Here is a 21,055-nt window from a genome sequence, read left to right as displayed (position 1 = left end):
CTATCTCATCTCCAACTTCTCTTTCCTCTCCAAAGTTTTTGAACATAGTGTCGCCTTCCAGATCTGTTCCCATCTTTCCCAGAACTCCATGTTTGAACCCCTCTAATCAGGTGTCCACCTCAGCCACAGTACCAAAACAGCTTTTTATCAAAGTCACAAACGGCATCCGATGTGATTGACAAAGGTAAACTTTCCCTCCTGAACCTTCTCAACTTGTCTGCAGCCTTTGACATGGTTGAGCACACCATCCTCCCCCAATGACCATGCTCGAATATGAAAAGTATCCATTTGGGTGAGGCACCAGTGGCTGGCATTGCTTCAATAGTCAGCACCTTCAGGAGAGCAGAGAGAATTAGAAGAAGAAGGCCATTGCACACACAGATTGATGAGCTACTATTAGATTAATCTGTCTGAGGTTATGCAACTCTAGCCTTTGTAGTCAGAGTAATAGAACATGGTATCTGTTAAGCTTCTGGGTTTCTTAAATGGTTTGGATCTATTTTTAACATGGAGGCTGGTCTGTGAAAAGGACCTTAATTCTGTCAGATAACAATGTGGTCCTTTTCTGTAAAGGATTCTTTCACAATTGAAGCAGCAATGATTGTGTGACCTTCGACATGGTTGAGCATATCATCCTCCTTCAATGCCTTTCTACGGTCGGCTGGCCAAGTGGGGCTGTTCTCACCTGATTCAATTCTTAATTATTAAACAACCATAGCCAGAGAGTCACTTGCAATGCTTTCACTTCCACACCATTACCTCTGGTGCCCACCAAGGGTCTATCCTTGGCCCCTCTTTTTTTCTCATGTAAGTGCTACTCCTAGGCTGCATCATCTAAAGGCACAGCTTTATTTTTTACATCTAAGCTAATGATGTTCAACTCTACCTCAGCACCAACTTTCTCAACTCCTCCACTGTTGCTTAATTATCAGATAGCTCACCTGGCATTTCCCCCCAATTAAAAATTGGAAAGACCAAAGCCATTATTTTCGCTTCAAACTTTGTTCCCTAACTACTGACTCCAGCCCTCTCCCTAGCAACATTCTGAGGTTAAGCCAGTCTGTTCACAACTTTGGTGTCACATTTGATCCTGAGATGAGCTTCCAAACTCATATTTATACCATCACTAAGACCACCTCTTTCCACCTTCATAACATTGCCTGGCTTCACCCCTGTCTCAGCTCATCTGCTGCTGAAACCCTCACCATCCATACCTTGGTTACCTTAAACTTGACTATTCCAATGAATTCCAGATTGGTCTCCTACATTCTACCCTTTGTAAACTTGAGGACATCCAAAGCTCTGCTGCCGGTGTCTTAACTTTCAATAAGTGCCAATCCCCTTTCACCTCCATGCTCACTGACCTATATTAGCTCCCAGTCAAACAATATTTTGATTTTAAAATTCTCAGCCTTGTTTTCAAATCCCACACATAGCCTTGTCCCTCCCCATCTCTGTAATCTCCTACAATCTCACAACCCTCCTAGATAACTGCATTCCTCTAAGTCTGATCTCTCCTGCATTCCTAATTATAATTGCTCCACCATTGATGGCTGTGCGTTCAGTTACCTAGGGCCCAAGCTCTGGAATTCCTTCCCTCCACCTCTCTGTCTCTAACACGTTTTCCTCCTTTAAGACACTGCTTTAAAATTAGCTCTTTGACCAAGCTTTTGGGCATCTGATCTAATATCTCGTAATGCAACTTGGTATCATATTTTGGTTTATAATGCTCCTGGAACATCTAATGACAATAGAGGCTCTATATAAATACAAGTTGTTGCTGATGAAGGCCAAGTGTCAGTGGTAACTCAAGTAAGGAATTTATGCATTAGTGCCCCACTCCAGAGTCTTGAACTCAATGGGCTGGATTTTATCAGCCCTCAGGAGATAGATTGGGAGGTGGGATGCCTCGGAAAATATCAATGAAGCTGTTGGAATAGAAACCCAGTGCCTCCTACTGACACTGGATATTATTAATGGCGGGAACCTCAGGAACCAGCGGCTGGCGCAATGGGGTCAGAAGTGGTAAGCCTAATTGGTTCACTACCTCATGTTAGCTGAATGAGTCCATCCTGGGCATCCTTGGTGGCTAGGCGAGTGCCTGCAGGTGTCCTTACCACATCAGGACCCCCCTTTTCCTTTGAAGATGCAGAATGGTCATCACTCCATAAGTTTTAAAAGGTTTGAAAGACTGCCTCAGCATATTATACATCAGTAACTAAAACTTACATTTATATAATGCCTTAATGTAGAAAAACATCTCAGTGAGCCTTTTTGAAAATCATCCTGCCATTCCTGCAGTTAAAAGTTATTTGAAGGTTTTCATGCTGAGTAAGATGATTTTTATTCTTACTCAATATTTCTGCAGCTGCTTGGTATCTAGTTACTGCTGCTGTAAAGTATATATGTGTGAAAATTATTTAAGGATTGCATCAGGCTCGGATGTGAAGCTCCTAGAGTTATCAACCTTTGCGATCTACGCTTAAATATGAAAAATAGCCATTTGGGTGAGGTACCAGTGGCTGGCTTTGCTTCAGCAATAATCAGCACCTTTAGGAGAGGGCAGAAAATTGGAAGAAAAAGACCATTGCACACACAGATTGGTGAACTACTATCAGAGAAATCTCTCTGAGGTTATGCAACTCTAATGAAGGCCTATCATCTCCTTTGTAGTCAGAGTAATAGAGCATGGTATCTGTTAAGTTTCTTGGTTTCTTAAATGATTTGGATCTATTTTTAGCATGGAGGCTGGTCTTGAAAAGGACCTTAATTCTGTCAGAGAACAATTTGTTCCTTTTCTGTAAAGGATTCTTTCACAGTGAAAAAGCAATGATGGTGTGACCTTTGGTTTTCTGAAGAAAATGTAATATACAGTTATGATTATGCACTGATACTTGGAATTAAATAAAACCAGCAATATGTTTCCTTCTGTTCATTAAGCTTCATAAAAAGATAGATTTTAGTTTAAAATGGGGTGTACTTCTTTTTACTGCTTTACTTTTTACTGCATTTACTACTTCATTAAAATAAAAACCAGATGAAAACATGCCCCAGGGTTATTCCTGGTGCCTTCAGTGAAAATCCATTTACTCAGATAAAGAACAAAGAAGGAATAAAGAGCAATTTTGTTTCATACCATTATGAATTAATTTCACCATTTTAAGGGAAACAGATGTATATGCTATTTAATTTCTCTTTAACAAATCCATAATGCAAAGGTAAAGTTAAATGTATTGAACATTTGTGTTTTTAACAGTTTGAAGATTGTTCATAATCTATATTGTACAGTCCCTTCCTGCATGCTTAGGACTCCATTGTTGGTCCTGTCGCACTACTAATATTCATCCGCCGCCCCCCCCCCCCCCCCCCCCACCCCGAAAGGCAATTTGTTACTGAAGAAATTACCTTCCATATAACAGAGAGTAATGGGTCAGATAACTGGAAAATACTCGCTGGATTTGGGGGTAACATGGTTTCAAATGACTCTGCACCGAAGATATCAAGAATAATGACACATTTGTGATTTTTGACCATTTTTCCACTGAGAAGATTTTTTTAAAAAGGGTTATTTTAAATGTTACAATGTGTAAAGTTTTGGTCTCCTTATTTAAAAAAAAAGATATGGGCAGAATTTTCCTGTCGGTGAGCAGGGGGTGGGGCCCGCTTGCTGACGCGTAAAATGACGCGGCATGATGTCGAGTGGAACCCCCAACATCAACCTGGTCCATTTAAATTTTCAGGAAGGCGGGCTTGCAGCAAAATCAGCTGCGGGCCCACCAACCTGTCAATGACCAATTGAGGCCATTGACAGGATCAATTATACAGTTAAAGGACCTGCCCGTCCAACGTTAACAGGCACAAAATTCTGCCCATAATTGCGTTAGAAGCAGTAAGAGAAGGTTCACTCTATTCATTACTGGGATGAGGGGCTTATCTGATGAAGAAGGTTGAAGAGGTTGGGCCTATACCCGTTGGAGTTAGAAGAATGAGAGGTGATCTTATTGAAACACAAGATCTTGAGGAGATTTGATAGGGTAGATACCAGGAGGATGTTTCCACTTGTGGGAGAGACCAGAACTAGGGGACAGAGTTTAAAAATAAGAAGGTTACCATTTAAGATAGAGATGAGGAGAATTGTTTCTGTCAAAGGATCATTATTAATAGGAATTCTCTTCCCTAGAAAACAGTGGAGGTTGGGTCATTGAATTTACTCAAGGCAGAGTTGCTCAGGGCTTTTGATGATCAAGGATTATGGGGGGAGGGGTCGGTGCTGGGGCTGGATGGTGGGGGCAGATGGCAAAGTGGAATTGAGACCACAAAAAAATCAGCCATGCTCTTAATATTGAATGGTGGAGCAGGTTCGAAGGACTGAATGGCCTACTCCTACTCCTAAGTCCTATGTTCCTATGTTTTTTTTTTAAAGCAAGTTACCTAAAGGCCAAAATGATGACTATCAATGTATGAATGAGCATGCTTTGATGTTTCCCCAGAAATTTTAAATAAACAATTATTTTGTCTCTGTGATCAAAAATATCTCACTCATAACACTGGAAAGTCTTTGACACCTTTTAGGCTGTGAACAGAGTGATATAAGATAAAGGCTAGAGCAACAGCTAACGGAAGCATTTGCAAGAAGACAGTGTTCTAGCAATCAGATATTTAAAGAAAAAGTTACAAAGGTTTTTGCTGAGACAAAGAGATCAGAAATACTAGAGAAATGGTTAGAAGTAGAGTGATCCACTAATGTGGAAAAGAGTGTGTTTTTATATTATATCATTATATGAAGATGATTGTCCTGTTTGAATTAAGTAAGTCCAATCATAACTCCCCTCTCTACATTGACATTACTATGAAATAAAACTACTTATTAACTTATACCTGGGTTTGTCCTACCAAATATTTGCTTGGTCTGTCATATGAGCATCCAATCCAAATCAGAAGGCAATGCTAGTGTTCAATGGTGTGAATGATCTGTGTTTATGTTATTGGTTCTCTGAGCTATGTTAACTGTATTTGGTGGCTTAAGCCTGTGGGTGCAGCTAGAGTGTCAAGTGACTGATACCACACAGAAAGTTCTGAGAAGATCTGGGATCTGGGCTGATGCCATGTATGTGTAGAAAATCTTATAAGTTCTGAGATATTTGTAAATAATGTAAAAATACACCTATTGAATATTTGGAACTAGTCTCATCTCTGCATTGCTGTGAGATAAATTGGTCATCTCAGATATACAGTATACCAGTGAATACATAACAATCACATCCCTAGTTTTACTATCATTCAAGTAGACACATTGTGCAATGTGAGTTACGTCCCATAATACTTTCAATTTTACAATCTAACTGTATTCACATTGCCAAGAGTGTACACAAGATCAGTAAGATGTGCCACAAAATGTTCAGACTGCTTAAGTGAATGATTGGTCCTAAACTTACTAAACCTGATGTTGTACCTACAAAAGACATGAAATAGCAACAAACATCTTCTCAAACTTAAACAGCTCGTTCAAATTGGCAGAACCTGTCTGTATTCACTCACACTGGTTGTGAACAACATTTTTTTTCTGGAAGCAGACATAGGAGATCCAATGGTTAAAAATTGGCAAAATGCTTAGATAGCCAACCCTGTGACATGTGCACATCACTGGGTGAGTGCAATCCGAGGCAACATGCACATAGATTCTGGTACCAGTGCAGGATCAGAGCACCTCTACAAACATTTATCAGTTATACCTATTTATCTGCTATACTCAAACTGCTTTTTGACAACTGTATGCAAAAGGTGAAGCGTATTTAGATATTTTACATTTCTGAGGGTGATGCAGCATCAATTTTGGATTACACCAAATTGATTATGCTGCAGTATTAAAAAACTGAAAAACATTATATGTTTATGTTTACTGATATGAGTATGCATTTTTTCATCTATATCCAAGGCCTGATAGTGGATATTGGCATCCATGCAGTTTGCACTCACACTTTCACTGGAAGATTGATTTACATTCCAAAGAGTGCCACTCTCCTTTGCTGCACCTTGTTTACACATACCTCTTGTGCATCTTTCTGAAAACCAGGCAGTTGTCCCCACATATCCCCTTGCTTGCACTACACCTGATACAAAGATTTATCAGGATAAAGCAATATTCCCTTTACAGTCAAGCAGTAGCCCTTAAAAGCTACAGACTCATTAGAAGTCTCGAGAAATTCTGTTCTCCTGCTTAGTTTCCAATGTCTCCTTTCCAGATTCTGGTGGGAAAGGCTGGCCTCATAATGTTTGGTGAGATCAACGTTTCTTGCTGCTGGCACTAAACAGTAAAATGCTGGCGCTGAACAGAAAATTCTGCCCATAACATTGTCAAGTAACTGGAAATGGATGGCAAAAATCAAGGGTTAGCGTGAAATCCCTATCATTCTGTAAATGATGCTGTTCAATACATTTCCCTTTGATTGTTATTTCATTTTAAAACTACATTAAGAAGATGGATTGATTAAACAGTACAGTACGTAAAGAATTTTAGACAAACATACTACTGCATATGGTACATAAAAGCAAAATACTGCAGATGCTGGAAATCTGAAATAAAAACAGAAAATGCTGGAGATACTCAGCAGGTCAGGCAGTATATGTGGAGAGAGAAACAGAATTAACGGCTTGAATTTTCCCAGCCCTGTGATAACGGCTTTGTGGCGGGGAGGCCAGGAAAATAGGGGGTGCTGCATTGGGATGACTCTCCAATGTATTCCCACCAGAGGCAGTCTGGGATATGGATCAGCTGCCTGTTCCTAAGAGATGGGCATTTTATATAATTATGTCCCCAATTAGGGGTGATGTTGCAACTCTCCACCCTGTCACATGCAGAGGCCATAATCTCAATACAGTGGTCTCTCTGCAGCTGGCTGGGGAGCCATGGGAGCCATGGGCACTATGCCACAAAGAGGGGGCTGCATTCATAAAAGACTGCAGTAGCAGCAGAGGCCAATCCAAAAGAGGGGTTTCCTCTCCTCCCCACTTGACTTTCAGGTCTAGATCCCATTTTTGTATTGAATATTTTGCAGCATTCTCATGATCTGCAATCTGCCTCAGCTGCACTCACCTCTTCTGGTGGGGCTACCATGGCTCCAGAGCTGCTGGCCCTCTGATTGGTCCAGCATCGGCAACCCATCCTACATTCTTAATGGGATGCTGTGTTCAAAAGCATCTAGGAAGCCTCCAGGAAGACTTTTCCTCCTGTCTCCCTGCTAGTAGGTATGGGCTTGGGACTCCCATTTGGTCCCAATGTTGGGGTCCTGAATCTTGCAAAAAAAAACCCAGCTCAATGTTTCAGGCCTTTGACCTGTCATCAGAACTCCACTGGTGAAAGATCACAGACCTGAAACTCTTTCTCTCTCCACCGATGCTGCCAGACTGGCTGAGTATTTCCAGCAAGTTTTTGTTTTTACTATACTAGTGCATATGTTATTAATATTGCACAGCATAATTTGAATCTATTAACAAGGAGAAACTGTTTGTGCTGCTAATGTACCTAACGTCAATGAAAGCTGAGGGAAAAAATGTGAGAAAAAGAATTCTAGAGCATCCACTGTGTTCTAACTGAATCATTAATCAGCCTTTTCTCATTACAGAGACAGACTGACCTGCTGTGTATTTCCAGCATTTTCTGTGAGTTGCTTTTCAGATTGCGAGCATATGCTGCGTGTTTATTCATCTTTTTATTTCCACTCTTTTCTATTTAGTACAAGCCTTTCATAGGCATAAAAAAGGAACGCACTTAGTGACGTACAAACGTGTGGCTCTATTTCTGCTATGTTCTAAACAAACATAGCAGGACATGGCCACAAGTCAAGTTAAATTGCACCTTCACCAATTCCACGTGCCCTTATCATCTTCAACGAATCCATCAATAGAATGAGGAGTGAGCTGCTATGCAAATATTATGTAGATTAGAACAGTGGGAAAAAAAGCAAATTAAAATGGTTGCTGTATGGATTTTAAAATTCATGTTCATTGATGAAAGCACAGTTTTATTTCACATACCTCTACCCTTGCATAATGAGCTCAAAGAATCACCAATGGCTCAAAACTGGCCATTAACTATGAATCACCTGAATAATGATGAAATTGTTTCAGAAATCAGGAATTTCCTATCAGATTTGTTGGACTTACGGTAGTTAGCACCCCTACTGTGAAACAATATAAATGAGGACCTTTCTGTTACATTTGGAGATTGTACACATCAATGCACTACCATTATTTGATGTTTCCCACTGTAAAAGGATTGCAATTTGACAACCTACCATCGGGGATTGCCTAATGGCATCCAGTATTTGACACATAACTAAGAGCTCATCACACTTCTGGAACAATTTGATCATAGCTTATTTTATGTCCATCTACTATGCATTAAAATGGGATCAGCAGTCAACTGCAATTGGGAGTGATGTTGTAATTACAGTCAGCATTCAGTACAGCCTTCACTTAAATTGCTGCTGAAAACAATAACATCAATGAAAAAAATGTTGATGGAAGGAACTCTGTCTATTGTACCAACATAATACTCATACAGATTAGATTTGAGATGTCTTTGTCAGATCAGTTTATCAGAGAAGTGGAGAGATGTGGTTGTTTACTGGATAATAGAAAATCAGTTATAGACCTCTAAACCATCCTCCCTGCTTCAGATTAGTTATAGCTCTAGTTATGATGCACATTCTTTACACTTGATTTAATATGAGTATATACAAGTGCAATAGCAAATCTTCCTCAAGGACATTGTCACTAACTGTCTACAGAATAAAGAACAATCACTTGATGGAAAAAAGGTATGAAGATCCAAATTCCTGGGACTGGAGTCTGGAGAGGACATACCTCTGACTTTTTGAGTAAGGGCTCTCAACAACAACTTACATTCATATAACACCTTTAACTAGTAACAAATTCCCAACGTTCTTCAAAGGAGTGTTATTTAAAAAATGACACATAGCTACATATTAAGTCAGATGACTGAATATAAATATAATATTGGTCAAATAGATATAAGTTAAGGAGTATCTTAAAGGAGGAAAGAGAGATAGGATGCTGAGAGGTTTAGGGATGGAATTCCAGAAGTTAGAGGCTTGGCAGCTGAAGGAACGGCTATCAATTTTGGAGTGATTAAAATGGTGGATTTGCAAGATGCCAATATTGGAAAAGCAAGGATATCTCAGAGGGAATAAGTTGCAGGGATTGACGGGTTGAGGCTATGAAAGGATTAAAAGGCAATGATGAGAACTTTAAAATTGAGGTGTTGTTTAATGAGAAGTCAACATAATTCAGTGCGAATAAAGATACAATAGACATGAGGACTTGGTGTGAGCTAGGACACAGGTAATAGAATGTGGGAGGACAGTCAAGGGTGCATTGGAATAGTCAAATCTAGAGGTAACAAAGGCATGGACAATGGTTCCAGGAGCAGAATTGGATGATGTTGCGGAGGTGGAAATAGGCAATTGTAGTAATTATTTAGTGTGTAATGTACCGTTAAGAATAATACTTGTTAGGAAGATCACATTATCTGTAATAACCAATAGGAGAGTAGCTTGGGCTACCTCAGCAGCCAGTGTAGAGATAAAGTTGGAGATCAAAGAACACGTATAGTTGCTACTGAGTATATTGCAAATAAACTTAATGTTTCCACTCAAGAAGTGTCTGCTGATCAACTGTATCATTTATACCACAACTCAGCTACCTTACAACAAACTGGCAATGAGGATAAAACAGGATTCAACAGAAGAAATCAGGTTAAAAAGAAATTGGCACTGTATCTCGCCCAGTGATTGTAAGTAGCAAGCAGCGTTAGAATTGAAGAAGTTGTCCCCTTTCAAAATGCCACAATTTGGGAGAATTGATCCTTTTGAGCCAGCCACAGATGATTAGTCTCAATACATAGAACACCTCAATTTCTTTCTTTAAGCGAACGAGATTACTGGGAAGAGAAGAGATGAACAATCCTCTTGAGTACTTGTGGGAGCAAAAACTACAGCCTGATTTGAAGTTTGGTGGCACCAAGTTCCCCAGATTTGAAGAATTTCGATGACTTGGTAGACCTCATGAAGGGTCACTTTCAACCAAAGCCCTCAGTGACGATACAGCAGTTCAGGTTTAACTCGCAAAATAGAGGCCCGGGTGAGACAATTGCATGCTACATGGCGATATTTGAAGCAGCTAATGGAACTCTGTGAATTCGGTACGACTCTGAATGACATGCTCAGAGATTGTTTAGTGTGTAGTGTGAAAGAGGATGCTATTCAGAAAAGATTATTGTCCGAAGTGAATCTGGATTTCAAGAAGGCGCTAGAGGTAGTGCTGGCCATGGAAAACACTGTAAGAGATTCCAAGCAATACAGTGTGCGCAAAATGGCATCATCCTCCACATTGGGCAGGAAACCTAAGCCGACAGAGGCACGAAAATGTGAGACTCCGCCAGGACATGAGAAACAGCCAAAGAATAAAGAAAAATAACTTAGCAGTGAAATTGAGGAATAATTTTAATAGAGGTGGAAATAATTAGTCTTTTAGCAATTGACAGATTAAAAATATCGAATGCTACTGTTGTCATAGAAATGGACATATGATGAGGCAATGCAAGGAAAGATTCAAACAGGCTTGTAAACAAGAGAAGAAGTCCTATGAAACCTACAATATAGAAGAGCCTGAAACAACAAATCCAGACATTTATTCATTGTTTAATTTGAAAACTGGAAAGACAGAACCAATATTTGTCAGAGTGAAAGTAAATGGCAAACCTGTTAGAATGGAAGTGGACACGGAAGCTTCCACTGCAGTAATTAGAGAACACACCTTCGGATATTTGAATAATAGTGAACATCAATTATGTTTAGAAGAAACAGACGCCAAGCTAAAAACCTATACGGGTGAAGACATTCAAGTAAAAGGCATAAGTAGAGTAACTGTCCATTACGGAGGCCAATCGATAAAGTTACACTTGACCGTGGTGGCAGGTGAAGGGCTAAGCCTCCTGGGCTGAAATTTGTTAAAGGAAATTAAGTTAGAATAGTCTGAAATTTTCCAGTTGAGAGCAAGTGGTCTACCAGAGCTACTTAAAAAATATGACACCATCTTTAAGGATGAACCAGGGAAAATCCAGGGCCTGCAGGCCAAGATTTATATGGATCTTAAAGCAACACCATGCTTCATGAAGGCGAGACTGGTGCCGTATGCCCTCGAGGAAAATTGACATTGAACTGAACAGACTAGAGAAACTGGGCATTATACAACCTGTTCAGATCTCAGAATGGGCAACACCCATAGTCCCCATCCTTTAACCCGACCAAAGCTTCTAAGTATGTGGAGACTACAAGCTGAGGGTTAATAAAGTAACTAAACTAGACAGGCACCCCATTCCAAAAATCGAAGACCTGTATGCCAAGCTGCCTGGAGGGACAACATACACAAAGCTTGACATGAGTCATGCTTACCAACAACTAGAGTTGGATAATGCCTCCCAGGAATTTGTCACAATTAATACCTGCAAATATTAACATACATGATTGCCTTTCGGTGTCTCCTCCATTTGTGCCATCTTTCAGAGAACAATGGAAAGTTTAATGCAGGGACTGCCCCAGGTTCTAGTCTATTTAGATGAGTTTGTAAATAAACTTAATGTTTCCACCCAAGAAGTTTCTGCTGATCAACCCTATCATTAATAGCACAACTCGGCCACCCTACAATCGCCATCTTGGTGATATTTGGTGGGCTGAAACGCATTTGGCAGTCAAAAACAACACCACAATTTTGGATGGTCTTGTTCAGACTCAGACAGTTGCCTGAGAGAAGGATGGAGCCAATGGTTAAAGAATGTAGTGCGGTCTTCCCAGTGTTTTGTTGCAGGAGATTTCTGCTGATGCAGTATTAGATGTTTGATTAGCTACAGTGTGAGCACAAAAGCTGTCACCCTGAGAGATGTGGCAGGTTTGTGCTTGATAAAGCCACTGTCACTCTCCCATGTTGGCACCTTGGCAAGCGTACATATTTTTTAGAACAAATGGATGGACTGCCATGAGGCCTTAGAAGCTCCTTTGAACATTGGTATCCAGAGCCATGAAGGGAGCAATCTTTAGTTTACAGCACTCTAAAATTTGATGGAAACTTTTTGTGCTGCCATGGAAGTTGTGACGTCAGCCATCCGACATTATATCATGATGGGTTCCAGAGATTTGCTAATGGTGGTGATCACCCATTCTATATTTAAACAGGCTCCAAGCTGCACACAAAACCCTGTACCAAGTTTGTGCTGGACTCCCTCACATTAGTGCAGGCTTTACAATGCACCAAATATTTGGTTACGGATACTTTGGCCAGTGGGCATGCGCAAGAGTTGGCATCAAGCCCGCTGACAATTAAGAGGCCTATTAAGGCCCTTAATCAATTTTGTTAACCATATTTTTCCCTGCCCGTTCAACCGAATTGGCTTGGCAGCCTTTGGCATTTTTTAGGAAAGCTCATCCACGGGCAGGATGAGGTTTCCAACAGTAATTTAAAAGAAAATAAAAAACTTTAAACATCATTTTTAAAATGCCCTTGTTTGTGTGACTGAGTCACATGTGGGAACATGTTTCTCTCATTTTTAAAATCTTTAATTTTTAAAGCACAATTCTTCAGCTCCCTGAGGCAGCTCTGTGCCTTCAGGGAGCTTTCAGTGCGTGCTCCCCTGCGCATGTGCAGACTTTAGCGCTCGTGCTTCTCCTGCTCCCACCCCAGCAGCGTTGAACTTTTCAGCACACCTCTCACGCTGCCAACCAACATGAAATGGAAGCTGGGGGCCGATCGCAGGTGGCGAGCCATTTCCCGGCCGGTCCCACCCAATAAATGGAAAATCCTGCCTTATGAAAACTAGATTCCTTTTAACAAAATGCCATTTTCTTTTTATGGGGAGAATTTTTTCCCTGTCAGGCGTGCTGGGCGGGAGCAGGCACGGGCGGACGTGCAGCCGATCACTGCCCGCGATTGGCTGCACGTCACCATTTTACGTGCGTGGGCCAATTAAGGCCTCTAATGCCTCTATTGCATGCGCGTGAAAGAGCACAAAAATCTCCCTGAGGCACGGAGCTGTCTCAGGGAGATTAATTTCATCATGAAGAATGGAATAAAAGAATTTTAAAAAATTATTCAGACATGTCCCCTCCTGGGACATGTTTATGAATTTCAATACAAATTTTTATTTAAGTTATAAACCCTTCATGAAACCTCATCCCGCCTGTGGATGAGGTTCCATGAAAAATAAGGTTGGATGGGCAGCCCTGTCAACTATTTAAATTGGGTCATTAGCGGCCTTAACAGACCTCTGACAGTTGAGTAGGCGCGCAGCTGACTCTGGTGCACGCCCGCCGAACAGAAGATCAGAATGGCGCGCGGTGATGTCAGGAAGCTCGCCTGACGTCACCGCTCGTCATTTTACGTGTCGGTGTGCAGGGCCCATCCCCGCACGCCAAGCTGAAGATTCTGGCCTACATTCCCATGATGATCTACTTTATTCAACAAACTGTTTGTCATCTAAACTCTTATTTTCTTTTTCAGGAGAAGATTATTTTATATCACTTCCCTTACTTAGTCAGAAAGATTATAATGGTGACCAGGTGGCCTGCATCTAAGCCTTTACAAATGCCGACTGGAAAGTGACCAAGACCAGCAGTTAGTGACAGAGAATCATTTGATAGCTGAGATATGGAACTCATCTTGCTCAGAGCCCTAAGTGCTAAGATGTATGCGGCAATAATAGTATTTTACTGTATTGTACAGCTTTTAATTTTATAAATTCCTGCTTTGTGTCAAATACACAGCAAGATTTCATTGATATGTGGTGCAAATCTCCAGATGCCATCCTCTTAGTGGTCTTTCCATGAGAAGCAACAGAGCATGATGTGGATAGATCGTGGCAAAAGCTGGAGGACAAAACATACACCACTTATACACCATTTAGCTGCTCTATCTCCAAGAAGCTGCTGCCACTTTAAACTGTTGTAAGTATTACAAACCTGCAATAGCAAGTTTTTTTTTCATTTCAGGTAAGTTATGTCTGCTGTCAGAGTGACGCTGAAATGACAAAAACAATTATTTGCCAGGCTTTACTGTGAACACATTTTTCTCTCACCAGCACTTTTGCATTAGAGGCTTTTTTTTTTACATAATGCAACACATCTGTAGGAATGATTTAAGAATGACAGGTGGTTGCCACATTTGCCCTTTATAAAGTATGCAATTTGTGTAATAATGTCACCATTCACTTTCTGCACACGTTGAAAGTCTATATTTACTGGATTTTGTTAGAACTTCAGAAGGATGTAACTGCGCATTCACTGGTACAATGACTTTAAACTTTAACTTGCAGCTCCTCCTCTATTTTCAGATTTTGACTGTGCGGAATCTATCAGTAAGTTGAATGTGCAAGGTTACGGGGATAAGGCTGGGGAGTGGGGCTAGGTGGAATGCTCTTTCAGAGAGCCAGTGCAGACTCAATGGGCTGAATAGCCTCCTTCTGCACTGTAAAGATACTGGGAAGAATTTTGCCCTTGATGGGCAGGCGGGCCCCAATGGCTCGGCAGCAGACAGGCAGCTGATTGCCGCCGCCTAAACGGGCCCTGCCGCCATTTTAAGTTGGTCCGCCCAGCGTGACACCTGACAGGAAGCACTATCCACTTCCTGTGCTGGGGGTGGGGGGAGGGGGTTGCGGGATGGGGATTCCCCAACTGTCAGAGTGCGCTCTTTTGCACATGCGCGTGAAAGAGCACTCATCGCCCTGAGGCAAAGTGCTGCCTCAGGGAGATCGCTGAAAGGCTGGCAAATATAAAAAATAAAACAATAAAAAGTTCATTAACATGTTCCCCTCATGTGAAAATGTCACACAAGGTGGGACATGTTAATGAAATAAACAAAAACTTTATTAAACATTTTTAAAACCGCTATCGAACCTCATCCCACCACTGGATGAGGTTTGTAAAAAAAATCACCTACCCGCCTGCCTGTTGGGCCTGGGCACTGAGCCAAAGTTCGCATGGGCCCCTCAAAATCGTCGACGATTGGCAAGTTAAGGGCCTTAATGAGGCCTTTAATTAATGGCCCGTTGCATAGCGTGCCTGCCGACCTAAATATCGCGATGCCGCACGCTGACGTCGGGACGCTCGTGCGACATTTTAAGCGTTGGCGTGCGGACTCCGCCACCCACATGCCAGCCAGAAGATTCTGCCCACTGCAAAAGTGCTTTAAGTTCATTAGGGCCATTGTTCCTCAGGAGTTATGCTGGCCTGGCAGAGATCCTAGAAAATGGCAGAGACATGGTGCTGAATTTCCAGCTGCCCTGAAGTTGGCAACGGAGGCAGGGAACTCTGAAAGTACCAGCGCAGGCGGTGTGTCAATTTGAAGGTGCCAATCCTGACACCAGCAACGTTTCAGCAGTACAGGGTGAGGGCAGGACAGGAATCCTGTTCGCCTAAATTGACTCCAATTAATGGTGTTAAAAAAGTTGGTTTAGAGCTTATCAGGGGCTGAAGTTCTAATTTTTAAAGTGTCAAACAACTTCCCCGCGGTGTTAAAAACTGAACAGCTGAAGGCAGAGGCAAGTATAGAGTGGGGAGCCAATCATAAGAGGCAAAGGCGTACTAGGTTGTTGGTAAGGGAATGCCCTTGGCACTACACAGGTGGCAGAGAGAATGGAACTCAGTGACCAAGCTTGGAACGGGGGTCAGGCACCTCCCCGCCCCCGACATTGTGGGGTTAGAAGAACAGGGGGAAAGACTGACATTTGGGCTGCTACCTGCCCAGAAGGAAGGCTTCAACTGGCAATGGGGGCATGGCTGTTAGATTTTGGGCCATGTGGCAATGAGGGGCAATACCCTCTGCAGGAAGAGCAGAACCCCAAAGATCAGAAAGGCATAGGCAAGGAAAGCAGGGCTGGAATGCAACAAAGGCCAAAACCTCAACACAGGATCTACCACTGTAGATGGAGCTACCTGGAGATGACCAGGAACCTGTGTCCATCATAGAATGACCTCATGACTCATAGCACTGTTTTCTATGCCCTGCCAGTGGTCATCAAAGTCACTGTGTCCTTAAACTTCTTCACTTCTGGTTCCTTTCAGGGATCAGCTGTGGACATTAGTGGCATTGCAAGAATAGCTGCACATCAGTGCATCTCGTTGGTTGCTGTTGTCCTCTTTGCCAGAGCTGTTCATTTTAACAACTGGTGAGGCCTCACAGGGAAAGAGGGCAATGGGTTTTCCTTCCATTGCTGGATTTCTCCCAGGGCCAGGGGCATCATTGATTGCGGTCATATGGCCACCGAGGCACCCAGTAGCCAGCAGTGACCAGCCAATGAGATCCATCAATAGGAAGGACTTCCACTATCTCATTCTCCAACTAGTGTGCAACCACAACAACAACTTCCTCCATGTGTGCGCTACTTTGCTGGCAGCTGCCATTACTCCTTCATCCTCTGCCAATCCAGACTGCCTCTGATGTTCACTCCAACCCCCACAGTGTGTGAATAGATAACAGGTGACAAGGGGATCTCTTAAAAAGATGGAGACTGACGTTCCTGCTGGAGCCCAGTCAGAGGCATAGAGGTGATACAACCAATACCACCTGCTCAGTAAAACAGCCATTAAGCAGGCCATTGGGCTTCTGAATGTGCGATTCCTGTTCCTGGATCAGTTGGGTGGTACTCCCATGCCCTCACTCTTTGTGGTAGTTTACTGCTCTCTCTCCATTACATGGCTCGCCCATGAGGTCTGGACCTTGAGGAAGAAGACAGATCATTGGAGGAAGAGCAGGAGTTAAGAGAGAAGAAATTGGAGGTAGCGAAAGATGCTGAACTGAGAGGTGCACGATGAGGTGGCCTCCTCCTGCCATCCTCCAGAAAGAAGACCCCTCTCCTCTTCCTCACAGGCTCCACATTAAGCCCAGGTCAGCATCAGTGAAGCAAGGGCCTGTCCTGCTCTGTCTTCCAGACCTCCAGCTCCCCTGTGACATCTCCTTTCCCTTTGGTGAAGAGGGAGGCTTTGGCACAAACTGCTCTCCCTCAGGATAACAAACAGCCTCAGTGATACTGCTGTGGGATGTTTAAATGTGTCCCACACTTCACCTTTCCCACCTCCATTCCTACCCCACTGTCTTGAAGCAGTCAAGAACCCTAGTCTCCTTTTAAATTAAGAGTTCAGCCCCAAGAAAATCTGAACTTAATCAGTTTCCCACTGGAGACAGGTTTCTGAACCAAAAACATTCCTGGCTCCTGTTTCCCAGCTCCGTGGTGAAAATTCAGCCCCTAGTTTTTTGTCAACTTACCAGGGAAACTGCCTTTGCTGTTTCTGAGTGATTTTGTTGCTTAAGATGTGAAACCTCTGCCCATGCCCAAGAATTTAACTTTCCTCAGGGGGCCTGGAAGCAGGGTTGGGGGGATGTCTTACCCTGGGGAGCTCCTGCTCAACTGGCTCATTTGAGACACAGCATTTCTGTGGAGGCTGGTGCAAAATGCAAGCTGCGCTGTTGCTAAACTCACTTGGATTCACTAACATCGTGGAAGTAATAAAGGCGCCACATCCTCCTGAGGTCCTCAAAACCACAGATGTCAGTCTTGAGCAAATTTGATTCACTTCATTTAATATTATTAAATGGATACATCAAAGTCTATGGGTCTCAACAACATCTTGGTAGTAGTGCTGAACACTTATCCTTCATGCCTAACTGCATCTCTATCCAAGCTGCTCCAGTACAGCTACAACACTGGCAAATACTCAACAAAGGCACAAGTCAGGAGTGTGATGGAATACTCTCCACTTGCCTGGATGAGTGCAGCTCCAACAGCACTCAAGAAGCTCAACACCATCCAGGACAAAGCAGCTCGCTTGATTGGCACCCCATCCACCACGTTAAACATTCAACCACTCCACCACCTGCACATAATGGCAGCAGTGTGTGCCATATACAATATGCACTCCAGCAACTCACCAAGCCTCCAAACTGTGGCCTCTACCAGCTGGAAGGACAAAGATAGCAGACATGTGGGAAAACTACCACCTGCAAGTTCCCCTTTAAGCCGCTCACCATCCTGACTTGCAACTATGTTGCTATTCCTTCACCATCATTGAGTTAAAGGCCACAAGCTCCCTTCCTGACAGCACCTATTTTTCATTCATTTACGGAAAGTGGGCATCACTGGCTAGGCCAGTATTTATTGCCCACCTCTAATTGCTCTTGAGAAGGTGATGGTGAGCTGCCTTCTTGAACTGCTGCAGTCCATGTGGTGTAGGTACACCCACAGTGCTGTTAGGGAGGAAGTTGCAGGGTTTTGACTCAGTGCCAGTTAAGGAATGACGATATATTTCCAAGTCAGCATGGTGAGTGACTTGGAGGGGAACTTCCAAGTGGTGGTGTTCCCATGTATCTGCTGCCCTTGTCCTTCTAGATAGTAGTGGTCGTGAGTTTGGAAGGTGCTGCCTAAGGAGCCATGGTGGGTTTCTGCAGTGCATCTTGTAGATGGTACACACTGCTGCCACTGTTTGTAGGTGGTGGAGAGATTGAATGTTTGTGGAAGGGGTGCCAATCAAGTAGACTGCTTTGTTTTGGATGGTGTCAGGCTTCTTGAGTGTTGTTTGAGTTCACTCATGCAGACAAATGGAGAATATTCCATCATGCTCCTGACTTGTGCCTTGTAGATGATGGACAGGTTTTGGGATGTCAGGAGGTGAGTTACTCGCTGCAGGATTCCTAGCCTCTGACCTACTCTTGTAGCCACAGTATTTACATGGCTAGTCCAGTTCAGTTTCTGGTCAATGGTAACTCCCAGGATGGTGATAGTGGGGGATTCAGCAATGGTAATGCCATTGAATGTCAAGGAACAATGGTTAGATTCTCTCTTGTTGGAGATTTCCATTGCCTGGCACTTATGTGGCGTGAATGTTACTTGCCACTTGTCAGCCCAAGTCCAGGTCTTGCTGTATTTGGACATGAACATGAGTGTACCCACACCAGATAGACTGCAGTGGTTCAAGAAGGCGGATCATCACTACCTTCTCAAGGGCAGTTATGGATGGGAAACAAAGACTGGCCTAGCCAGCGATGCTGACATTCCATGAAAGAATTTTTAAAAAGTTAAAAATTGCCTAGGTATGCTCTGTCCACACAAAACAGGACAAATCCAATCTGGCCAATTACTGCCCCATCAGTCTATTCTCAATCATTAGTAAATCTTTCATTGACAGTGCTGTCAGGTTTCGTTACAGCCTTAGTCTGAACATGGACATAAGAACTGAATTCCTGGATGTGAGGTGAAAGTGATCTTTACATCAAGACAGCATTTTATCAAGAACACATCAGGAGGAAATCTCTCCACTTGTTGGCATTATGAATTAAGGAAGATGCTTGTGATCTTTGGAGGCCAATCATCTCAACCCCAGGACATCGCTGCAGGAGTTCCTCAGGGCACTGTCTTAGGCTCAACTATCTTCAGCTACTTCACCATGATGTTCCCTCCATCATAAGGTCAGAAGTGCTGACGGTCACTGATAATAAATGCACAGTGTTTAGTTCCATCTGGAATTCCTCAGATAATGAAGGAGTCTGTGACTTGATCTGGAAAGACCTTGTCACCATTCAGATTTGGCCTAATAGGTGGCAAGTAACATTTGCATCACACAAGTGGTAGGCAATGACCATCCCCCACAAGAGAAAGTCTAACTACCTCCCTTTGACATTCAGTAGCATTATCATCAGCAAATTCTTCCTATCAACATCTTTGAAGTCACCATTGGTTATAAACTTAATTAGATCAGCCATATAAGTACTATGACTACAAGAGCAAGTCAAAGGTTGGCTATTCTGTGGCAAGTGACTCACTTCCTAACTCACCAAAGACTTTCCATCTGCAAGTTACAAGTCAGGAATGTGATGGATTGCTTGGATGAGTGCAACTCCAAAAACACTCAAGAAGCGCAAAAGTATCCAGGGCAAAGGAACCCACTTGATCAGCATCCTATCCAGCAACTAAACATTCACTTCCTCCACAACTGGCTCAACATGGCTTCAAAATGTTTCATTTACAAACTGCATTGCAATCTACTCGGCAAGATTTCTTACAGTAATTCCAAATCTGAGACCTCTACCATCTACAAGGACAAGGGAAGCAGGTGCATGGGAAGACAACCAACTACAAGTTCCTATCCAAGTCACAAAGCAGCTGATTTGGAAATATACTGCTGCTCCTAATCGCCGCTGTGTTAAAATCTTGGAACACACTACCTAACAACTTTAGGAGTACCTTCACCACCCACTTCTAGATGGTGGCTCATTACCAGCTTCTCAAGGGCAAATGGGGTTGGACAATAAATACTGGCATTGCTAGCAATGGGCACATTCCAGGAATGAATTTAAAAAAACAGTAGAAGAGAATATGGCCAGTCAAGAAGACCCAGAGTGTAATCTTCATTCCCTTACAATGGACTGTTTTGAAAGGGAGGAAGGTCACCCAACTTAGCACCTGCAGCCTCTTACCCATCTTGGCCTTTGTATCTGAGTTTGCTTAGCTTATTCCTGCTTTTTTTGTTGTGCTCATTTATGTTTTATCTGACTTCAGAGACTCTTGAAATAAATGTTTAATTCTGATTAACATGGAGTGGAGCAACCATTTGCATGTGTTTGGAAACTTGCGATTTCACACCACTTATCCAGCCATGGCAGCTAGGGCACTATGGTGACCCCATTAAGGGTTCCACTAGTTCTTTTCAAATTAGAGAATGTGGGGGAAATGGATGAGAACCAATAGAGCAAGGGATCAGAGACACTTCAAAATAAGGAGCAGAGTCTGGAAACTTACCAATGAGGAGTCCATCTGGATGAGGAACGGCTATGGCTCATCTCAGAGGCCTGCTGTGGTCTCGGCCTGCCATGATATAAGGTTGCATGTGGTGTTAGTCTAAGGATAAACCTATTGAAACACATGTCATGCTTTAGTAATATGTTAACATTGTTTTCTTTTGGTAATTCATTTGAAATTCAAAGTCTTAACACTCAC

Source organism: Carcharodon carcharias, chromosome 14 (genome assembly GCF_017639515.1).
Source record: "Carcharodon carcharias isolate sCarCar2 chromosome 14, sCarCar2.pri, whole genome shotgun sequence".
In the NCBI taxonomy this organism is placed as follows: domain Eukaryota; kingdom Metazoa; phylum Chordata; class Chondrichthyes; order Lamniformes; family Lamnidae; genus Carcharodon; species Carcharodon carcharias.
This window is presented reverse-complemented; position numbering follows the sequence as displayed.